Consider the following 11,463-nt stretch of genomic DNA (forward strand, 5'->3'; position numbering starts at 1 on the left):
CTCTAGTTTTGAAATTTAAATTGTATGTTTTTTAGGGCCCTAGTCCCCAATGATTGTAGCTATGTTCAAAATATTTTCGAGTTCACCTCTGGTGGATTTCTTTCCAACTTTTGTTTCAACTTGATGTTGATTGTTGGGTTTGACCTGTGTAATCCTAATTTTATTCATCTCCTATCTTCTTATTCCTTGTTCTTCCTTCCTCTAGAGAAAGGGGTTCTCTCTTATTGCTTGTTCATGATTCCAACTTAACCCCTCTAGTTTAAAAGTTAATTGTAAGGTTTTTGGGACTGTAGTCCCCAATGATTGTAGCTTTGTTTAAAATATTTCTGAGTTCACTTTTGGTGGATTCATTTCCACCTTTTTTTTTGACTTGATGTTACTTGATTGTTGGGATTGAGACATCTAATCTTGATTTATCTAATCACAACATTATAAGGACAAACCTTATTATTCACTTTTAGAACAAACTTTTGTGTGTACATGGGATCCATCTTCATTGCCTAATACACCACTCATTGCAAAGAATAAGTTTTGACTAATACAAATATTTTCTACAACCCAAAAGATGGAAGTAAGTGCAAACTAATTGTACATACATTTTAGAATGTCTTTTAAAATTATTTTAACATGAGCACACTAGAAGGGAAACCATAAGACTTTAGTGGAGCACGAGACTACACAACTTATCATATAACTCTCAAATATTCATATAATTATATGTTTATCTCATTTCTAGAACATTCATTGTTATTTGTTATCTCAATTAAATTCATAAGAAATGTAAAGTCTCATATTGCTGTGCATGGTTGTTTGTGAAAGCACAAAAGTAATCAAAATCATGAATTGTGATCCACAATGTTTATACAAAAACTATTGCACAAGAAACTCCATAATTAATAAAATATAAATATACATTATGAAAATCTGATATCATTAAACATAAAAAAAGTAAAAACTTTTCACAATATCAGATTTTATCTCTTCACTATATCATTAATTATTTTTATTATTTAAGTTAAAATTACAACAAATGAGGTTTCATATGTAGTTATTTATGAAAATACAAAAGTAGTAAAAAACATAGAACTTTATGATTAAAAGAATCAATATAAAATCTTCTACACAATAAATCTAAGAAAAAAAGTTTAACATCATTAAACATAAAGTAATCATTTTTACCAACTATAATAATTCATTTCTGCTCAACAGTCAATTTAGAACTCATCAACTATTGATCACTTAACTTCAATCTAGCTTCAATATTATGATATATGGTAGCTTAACAAAAGAAATTCAATATAATGATATATATGGCCACCCTTAAACATCACACACTAAGGGAAGAATTAAGCTTGGCAAAAAAAAGTCCACTTTGATTATTTAACACTTTTGGTCTAGGAATTAAACTTAGTGTGTGATTTATTTAGCACTTTTGGTTTAGGAATTAAGCTTAGTGTGTGATGTTTAAAGGGTTCCTATATATGAAAGCTTAGCACAAGAAACTGATAGATGGATAAAATTTATGCAAAAATCTTTTCCCATGAGAAAAAAAAGCCATCGAGAGGGATACATATAAAGGTCATTCTATTATATCTTGCATCTTTATACCCACTCCATTTGTGGTAAAATATTCTTGTGTGTAAGTTACATTGAAATAAATTTCCTCTACATGACATAAGAAGAAAAAAGAAACCTTCAATGAAAATGAATGCTTCAAAAAATGCTAATCAAGCTTGACAATTCCGTGAGCCACCCCCAGGTCTCCCATATGAGGCATACAGCCCTCCAAAATCATACTCCTCTCCAACGACAATATCATAGCAATTGCTGTTTGAAGCCCTGATAGATTTCTCCACCTTAAAGTTGTTCGCTCCATAGAATTGTATTTGCCTGAAATGTGCACTTGATCTCCATCCTTCTGAAGGAGACCACCCACTGCCCATCTCTGTCCTGCTTCAAATTTCTCCTTTCTTCTTTGCTAAGTATGATACTTCCCCTTCATATATAATGAGGGAGGAAGATTTGCTAATAAATCTAAACAAATTGGAAGGCTAATATCCCACAAATGTTCCACACACTTCCAAAATCTAAGCTGATTCTCCATCTATCTCTAACTGTTAGTCAAGTTTGCCAAAACCAGTAAATGTGATTTTTTAAGGTTAGGGTATGAAAATGATCATTCAAGTAAGGAAATGGGTTAGATAGCAGTGATAGTACATAGCACTCTTATGGTTATTGGTAGCTCGTATTGGCTCGTGGAAGATAATTTGGTTGGCTTGAGTGGTCCCTGAAATTGACAAGAAAGCTGTTCAGATATCTGTTGTAGCAGCCAGTGTTCATATATCTGTCAGCCTGAAAAATTGTAAACTTTGATAAATTTGGTATATTGATGTTTCCAGAGTGCATCTTTATGTGATGTCATATGTTGGTTGTTTAATAGTTTTATTAATCTCTAGCATGAAATGTGGGTAATGAAGGTTGATTCAATATTATAAAGAAGATTATTCCGACAAAATGAGAGGATTACATTGAAAAGTCATTTTTTAATAAGGAAAAATGAAATAAAGAAATTGTTATTAGGATCAATTCTCATAGTGACAAGTCTACAAATTTAATATGCACTAATCTCCCATATTTGCTGAGCCTATTGAGGTTTTACGTTCAAACCCTTGCAATAAAGATTGATTCATGCTAAAGAAGTTGGTGAAGATAAATGATAGTGTCATAGAGATATGTAGTGCTTAGTGTGTAATTTTTTTTTTTTGGCAGTGAGCTTTTTAAATTTATTTATAGAAAGTAGTTGCATATTAAATTTTAATAAATTTTATAATTTGTTTTGATGAATTAGTTAAGAGTTAAATTTAAGAATTTTTTTTGTTAGTCTTGTTTATAGAAGTAGAGACTATAGTTTTCATTGCTCTAGATTGAATTAATCTAGTTTTGGGGAATTGTGCAATATTTTCTTATCCTATGGTCCATTGAATTCTTTCTATTAAAATGAGATTTTGATTTTTAATTTCCTTTTTTCTATTGGTTACTGTCAATTTTTTCAGTGGTATTTTTCATTTTCCATCTACAAAATTCACAAAACAAATAAGATAGGTGTTCATAGAATTGGACAATTGGTATTTTCCAAACCTTCACGTGGCATTTGCTTCAATTTTGCATGCTAGTCTATATGTATGCAATTAGGCAATAGCTGAAGATGATAGATGGAATGAATCATTACCCTTTTTCCCCTTTACTACATTTTTGTCCAACATATACAGCTTAGTTTCTTAAGTAGGGCTAGAGGAAATTCCAAAAACATGAACTTCCTGTGCCCACCTCTACTTGTTTCAATACCCTTACATCTTTTCCTGCAACACCTTCAATTGTATTCAGTAGGGAAACAAATATAATTGACCTTGCTTATGTTGATGCCCTAGCAGTGAAAGCTTTGTTTGGTTGAGTAAGTCAGATTTGTTTTAGTGATTTCAATGAATGTTTACAATATTAGATGTTTGATTTGATTCTTCATTATCCATTTTTTTCTATCTTTTTTTTATGGATGTATGTCTCTTTTTAGTGTCTCAATATTCTCTATAAATTATAAGCCCTAAATTCACATGTTAATCTTGGTCTTTTGCAGACATTCACTAAGAAAGGTGGCATGAAATAAGGGCCATCCACTTTAGATGGTTTAACACTGGCAGTTGATAAGTTTCTCACTAGAGAATTTTGTGGATAGATAACAGGTATTTTGAATTGTAGTTCGAATTAGTTTTTGAGGATTAGAGATACCCATGAATGTTTAGTATTCTATTTTGAGGTTTAGGGAAACCCAAAAACATTTAGTAAGTTTTAGACTTTGAATCTTGCTAGGATTGTTTAGAGTTGATGAAAATGAAGCTCTTTCAAACCAAATATATAAATCTTTAAAAAGTAATCTGAATAATGGGTGAATTATAGAAGTCTACAAAAAGTGCATCATATAAGTTATAGGCCATAATTAATTAAGCCGGTTGCTGATTATTTTCATTTCAATATTTACTTTAACATGTACCATGTACTTAGAGAGATCCATCATTCTTTATATAAATTCTTCAATACTTAAAAGATATGGGAAAAAGATGCACATACCTCAACCTAGTTGCTTCTCCTTAAAAAAAAAGTTGTCTGAGTTTTCAATCCCCTTGTTATTGTTGCAAGTTTTCTAATTTTTCAATTCTCTTCTTAATCTACCCAATTATCTAATTTTTATTTTTTATGGTTGTTATAATATTCCTCACCTCACCAAATTTATCTAAATTTCAATCATTGATGCCAACCCCAATCTAAACCATTTCATATAATATTGAATGTAGAAGTCTTGAAAAAGTAAGACAAAACAACAGAGATTTGATTTTAAACAAGCACAACATATCAAGAAAAGAAAAACTAGTTTTGAATCCTTTTGGAATATATTTCCACAATCCATCATAATCTTAGTGTTATTTTGTGGATTTGATTTTGTGTTAGGTTTGCATCAAAACTTCTAATCACATTCAAAAATTCCTTTTGGAAGGCTGGAACTACCTTCTATCAAGAAACATGAAGCAATATAAGGAAGCTTTCAGAGTTTCATGGTTCTCATTGTTGACATTCAATCATGATATTTAATCATCAATTCAATTTTCTAATTCCACTTATCTTAGGGAAACATGTCTTATTTTCTTTTTAACTATTTGGTCTGGCTTCCAAATTAGATTATTTTTCTTAAAATTAAAAGAAATTGGTTATTATCTTCAGTTGGTTATACAAATGATTCAAATGTTAATAGTACAAGTTGTCCCTAGTAATGGCATTTCCATTTCCTAATAGTTTTCTCAGAACTCTCACTGGCTAATGTAGTTGCCTAATGTGTAGTAGTAAAGGTAAATCATTTGTCTCATTTGTTATTGCACATAATTCATGTTAGGGGCAGTAGTAAAAATGGGGGGTTCAAAAATTCAAAACTTCATTCAACCATGGATGGGATTAATTGTTGTCCAAGCATCCTATGCCATTCTATTATTGTTTTGGTTTACTCCTTTATTTTTTACTCAAACTCTCATAATAACTTGTTTATTCATCAATTATCTATTATTGTCGTGTGTATTGTCAGCTCATAAACTTATAATTACATTTCTTTTTTGAAAATTGTTACTTTGCATGCAAACAATTTCAACAATCCTACTCAATTTTAAATGTAGGAACTTTTATTTTTTTGGTTATCTTGGGTATTAGAGGTCTAATAGTGCATTATTCCTAAGTCAACAATAATTGTCCATATATGACAAAATGCTGCAATTTTTGCTATGTATGAGTATTATGGATATTATACACAAAGACAATGTAGCCAAATGTTTTAAATATTATATATGCAAATACATGATGAATATAGAACAAACAATTTTCTTGTTGGATTCAATCCTAAGTGTTGATAAAACTAAAACTTAAATAGTAGAATTTAAAATGGTAAAAATCTCACTTTACCCTCTTCTGAGTCCTGACTAATCCTTACATTGTATATATACATCAACCATTCCTGCTGGCCACTTCCTAAATACATATACTACCAAAAATACTTACCACATATTGATTAGGTGCATCCAACACTGCAGAATGTCTAATTGAAATAGAAGAAACATTCCTACCACCAATACTCCTATCATAACATCATTAGAAAGTTGTAATTTAAAGGTACCTGGTTTGAATCACCAAGAAGGCCTAAATTGGCTACTACCTTAATCCTGAGCTATTTGTAGTGGGCGTGGGTTACAATTTAGTTGTTAGCCATGTCTATTGAGGTTGGGATTCTCATTTTCCATGTGAATCAAAGTAAAGGAAGTAAGTGAAAACATGAAGTTGATAGATTTAACTGAAGGCATGTTCTGTAGAAGGCTAAGAGAGGGATGTGACAAGAAGGGCTATTACTATAGACCATAAATTATACCAAGGGAACAATCATGCTTATTATGAGTTACAACTAGAAGACTAAGAGATGGCCAATAAAGGCACTTGAAGCTCAAAACAATGTACCATCGTACACATTGGCCTACAAGCTTCATTTGATGGTCACTGCTTGGAACATATTTTTCAACTCTACACAAGCAATGACCAAGTATATGGAAATTACCATAAAGCCAAGAAAAGTTCCTCTCAACATATTGTTGTAAAAAATTTAGTGTCTACAGATTTTTATAATGAGAAAAATCTAAAAGGAATTTCACTTGTATCATTACAATATATGCTTTTATTTATGATAGGCGGGACTCTAGTTGTACTGGTGCAACTCTTGTTATTAGTATACTCTTATTAGAGTTATCCATCTTCTTAATTAATAGTCTATCTTTGTTTGAAATGTGGTTTATTTTTCAGCACTCTTTTGAATCACATTGTAAATGTTGAAGAATTTAATTTAAGCTACTCAATGATGAATAGTCCATTTTGAATTCAAGTGCTCCTTTAAACCACACTATAAATGCTCAAGATGATAACTTGATTTAGTTTTGCTAACTAGCATTTGATACTAAAGGCATGCATTCTTGAATACACATGCACACTTACTACATGCATTCAACCACTACTCAGTGCTCAAGTCAAGTCATGCATGCTTGATGCATTTAGAATGCATCAATCCCACTGTAGAGTTCAGTTCTAGTGCATGCCATTTTAATTTAGTTTATTTTATTTATCTCATACATAATAAAACTACATGTTATCATTTTTAATTATTTTTTAATTAGTTTACGTAGTATGAAAAACTATTATTTTCATGCAATCTCTTTGCATGTTATTGTTCAGTGTTTTTTTATTATCTTCCTTGATCAATAGTCAAGGTTAAGTGCTTTAGTTAACTTCTTTATAATGTATTATGTATTTTTCGAATTTTAATACATTCAATAAAAATAGAGTTTTTATTCTGATTTTAGTTGTTTATTGTTTATGCTCTATTTTTTATTTCTTTGATTATCAGTATAGCATAAGAGTTTTTATTTTTAGATCTTCAAGTATGATGCTCTTGTGATTGATCCATTAGATTCCATTTCCAACATTCCAAAAATCTAATACTATTACACCTATGTTGTTTCATTAAAATAATTCAATATTGATAGTTAGTCGATTTCCAAAAAATGATGGGTGTTTAATTTTCTTTCTCATAATGATAAGCTACAAATGCCCAACATATAGAAACATCATCGATTACTTGAATAATTTCCTTCAAAAAAGCTAAAGACTAAGCTTGTCAATGCACAAAAAAACAACAAACTTACAATCCAATATATGAAGAACCTTGGCTCATCCTCATCATATCTTTGTGGATCCACCTAAAATGCAATTCAATAAGAAAATATGTTCTTTCTAGGAAACATAAAATATTTAAATCATGGTAACTAAACATGAACTAAATCGACTCACATGCCACCCTACTTCAATTGTTTCAAGTCGGTTCTCTTCAATAACCCAAACTTGACTCAGACTATAATGTGCAACATTTGCAACATGAGGCTTCCATAAACTATTGTAAGCACTCATTCCACTAATTGGCTTATCGAAAAATTTGAACTCCACAATTGCATATAACTAGTAAATTCATTGAACCACAACATCATTAGACATATTTATCATCTTAAAAGTTTTAACCAAACATTGTAGTTTATAGGAGGGTTTTCCCTTTTCCAAGTCTTAAAATAAAACACACACACATATATATCAATGTCACACTATTGAATTGAAATGAATGATATTATACCTTGTGGGAACGTGTATTCTCATATTCTGCAAGAATATCAATATTTTTAGGAGAAGACTTCTTGGTATACTTTTCCACACCACTAGCTCTAAGAATGTCTTCTTTGTTTACTTCCCTAAATGAAAGTGTTCCAGGAGGACATGAAAGGCTGAAATTCCCTATACCACCTTCTCCATTCTATTTCAAAAATCCTCTCCTTTCCTAACCCACAAGCAAAATTAACCCACTTTTAATAATAAAATAAAATCATTTGATGGAGTCACAATTTTGAAGTTTATAGTAAATCAATGGGTGTTGGCTAATCTCCATACAAATTACACCAAAGACAAAAAAAAGAAAGTCAAACATGATTTTTTTCGAATTCATGAAAGTACATGAAATTTTTGTTGTTTTAGATCAAAAAATATATAGATCATGAAGATCAAATGCTGAAAATTTCAAAGAAATTCATTCTGTTTTCCTTTTTTTGAAATTTAGTCAATGGTGCAATATTGACTTGTTTAGATGAATGACTCACTAGGCTAATAGACACCTTTATAAATAAATAACATAAACAAGGTGGAAACATAAAACTCCTCCCTATAAGTCAAGGACTAATAAATGCTTAAAATCTATTATTTAATATAAACCAAAACAAAGTAGATTTACAAGATCAAGGTAAATCACATACTATCATATGAGCATTGTGAGAGGTTTGTAATCTTAATGTTAGTTGATCTTGGAACCTCATGCACAAGATGGTATCTCCGTCCTCCTCCTGCTAGACATAGAAGAAGGCAATTTAAATCAAATTGAATCAAAGGTACAAAAAATATATCTGAAAATAAAAAGTAAGAAGAGGTATAACCTAATATTTATGAATCACAGGGGGATTGACATAATTGAGAAACTCATCTACACTCATGTTATCATCCGAGAGTACATAGATTGACAAGAGAATTAAAAGAAAAAGCCCAAAAATACTAATGTAAAGCATCTTGGTTGATTGCAGTGCTCTAAGCTGAATTTTTTCTCATATTATTGGCAAGTAATTATGTACCTTTTATGTTGGATTGAGGAGGTTTGTAAGTTCAACTACTAAAGTAGGTTAGCCATGCAATAACTAGCAATTGTACCTTTGAAGGGTGCAAGGATCAGTTGGTTTAGATGAGATTCCTCTATTGTATATTGATTATTTTACATTTCAATTACCCATAGAAAGCTCCTTTTCTTCTTTGTTCAAGTGTTCTTCTCCTTTTGCTTCTTGCTTCTTCTCCTTCTCTTCCTTTTCATTTTGCTCCTCTTCCTCCTCATTTTTCTCCTTCTTCTTATTGTTCTTGTTATTCTCCTTCTCCTTCATTTGGTTGGGCTTCTTTTGCTCTCTTATTTCTTCTTCTACTTCTCCTTTTCCTTCTTCATCTTCCACTTTATTCTTCCCTCCTCCTCCTTATTCTTCTCCTCCTCTATTTTCACCTTCCCTCATCCATGGCTTTTGGCTTCAAATTTATTATTGTTATTTTCATCGTGGTTCAACTTCTTCTCCTCCTATTTTCTCTACCTATTCTCCTTTTTGCTCCACCTCTATCTCCCCCTCCTCCTTCCCTTCCCCTTCTCCTTCTCCTTAAATAATGGAGCATCAATGAAATAATTTTTTTTTCTTTGTACATTTCAAGAAAGGTGTGCTTCCATATTTTCTTAGATATGCTCTTATTCTCTATTCTCAAAATTTCTCCTTGTACAATCTTCATGTCCCTTAATGAGTTTGACTCATAAACTATAGAGTTGAATCCTAAATTTATAAAGTATGATTTTGTAGCCAACTTATTTTTTTAGTCAATGTGAATATGAAGGATATATACAATTGAACAATTGATGTCACCTTAAAAACTGGTAGTTTTTTCAAATTTGTATTTGTGCCTTTATATGTTCTTTATAATGATAGATTATTTTGTTTGGTCTTTAAATATATTTTATAATATAAATATTTATAATAATAAAATATAAATATTAGAATCATAATATTTAAACATAAATTAATATTGATAATAAATAATTATAAATTCATTCAAATTAAACAAAATCTCATATATTTCCACAAAATTTAAGAATTGGTAAATTAATCCAATGCTAAATATCTAATATAAGATAAAATAAAACTCAACAACATTCAATGTTCAGCTTAGATTGGTTTTGACAAGTGAGTGTTTATACATTTAAGTCATTTACTTACTTCATGTCGAACAAGTAACATATGCTGAGCACAACATGTAAGTTAGAGCATGCCAAGTAAACAATGAGTGTCGAGTCACTCATGTGCTGAGTCATTCAAGTGTCGAGCAGATATTATGTGCTGAATGATTCAGTTTTCGAGTAAGCAGCACATGCCAAGTCAGTTAGATGCCGAGTAACAACATTGAAGTCATAGTTAGTGCTGAGCACCAGGGACATTAGATGCCAAGTAACACAATTTTGACATAGTTGTTTGTATTGGCACAAACTACTATGTAAACCATTTTTGAGCCAACTTAAGGATTGATTTACTATCTTTGTTGATAAGGATGAATCTTATATGTGAATCCCTATGTATTAAATGCATCTAATTAGATAAAGGGAAGGTTTAAGTGACAATATGGATGAATCACATCTTTTGATTCATACCTAATCCTAAGTCACCTAAGTCTTCTTAAGGAGGAAAAACCCTAAACATTTAATAAATGATTAGAGAGAGAAGGAGAGTTTGCATGTGCATATAGGACATTCATGATGACCAAGGTATTATGACCTGAATTACATTGTACAAGATGAGTTAAAGGAGAACAGAGGAAAGAAACAATGAACAACAAAGAGACATCTAATCAAGAAGGATCAAGTACACATTAGTATAGAGGTGATTTGACATCAAGCAACAGAGTGCTAATCACAGGATCATTGCTGAGACATTATAATAGGTGAATAACTTAAATCTCTTAACAAAGTAGTCCTAATAGGCTATATTAAAATCCTCTAACAAGGTGCTTAATTAATTGTGAGTTGAAGTCCTTTAATCAGACACACTTCTAACAGGGTGTTGAAATCCTTTAGCAGGGTAAGACTTAATAGTCTTTGTAAGCTTTTAATAGGGTAGACCTTTTACAGGGTAGATCATGTTTCATGATCAAACATTGTAACTTTCATTGGATACACTTTATTACTGTGGTAGTGAAGATTTGTGGGTGTTGTCCCCACCCTAGTTTTACCTTCTCATTGGAGGGTTTCTGGGTAATCATATCTTGTGTCATATATATGTATGAATGCTTACTTGTTTACATACTTTAGATGTATATGCTTTACATGGTATTTCAATTTACTTATTAAATGATGAGATGGATGTATGGTGAATGTTTTATGGGTACAAGTTTTAAGCACTAATTCACTCCCCCTCTCATAGAGTTTACCTTTCCTATTGTAATTCCAACAATTCAAATGCTATGACATTTATTAAGTTTACTATAGTAATAATAATCATAATTGAATTGTCATTTATCTAACCTTTATTCACTAGAAACCAATCCTATCAAAAGATTAAATTTATAAATTTAGTCATTGCAACTTATCTAAAAACATAAATGAATCATTGTTGGTGCAAACTAACCAAAGTAGAACATTGCAATCCTATCATATCTTAACAACCAATATCATACCTACCTTTTGTACACACTATTCTTTAATTATTTGCTTTACTTTGTTGT

The 11,463-nt window shown here is 30.8% G+C and overlaps 1 pseudogene; it reads right to left on the minus strand.

Moving 5' to 3' along the window:
• Positions 1-1,727: 1,727 nt before the first annotated feature.
• Positions 1,728-8,732, minus strand: LOC149533667 (protein neprosin-like; annotated as a pseudogene).
• Between the last annotated feature and the right edge of the window lie 2,731 nt (positions 8,733-11,463).

The sequence above is a fragment of the Cupressus sempervirens genome, chromosome 10 (assembly GCF_028749045.1).
Source record: "Cupressus sempervirens isolate cs-2001-9-10 chromosome 10, ASM2874904v1, whole genome shotgun sequence".
NCBI classification, from domain to species: Eukaryota; Viridiplantae; Streptophyta; class Pinopsida; order Cupressales; family Cupressaceae; genus Cupressus; species Cupressus sempervirens.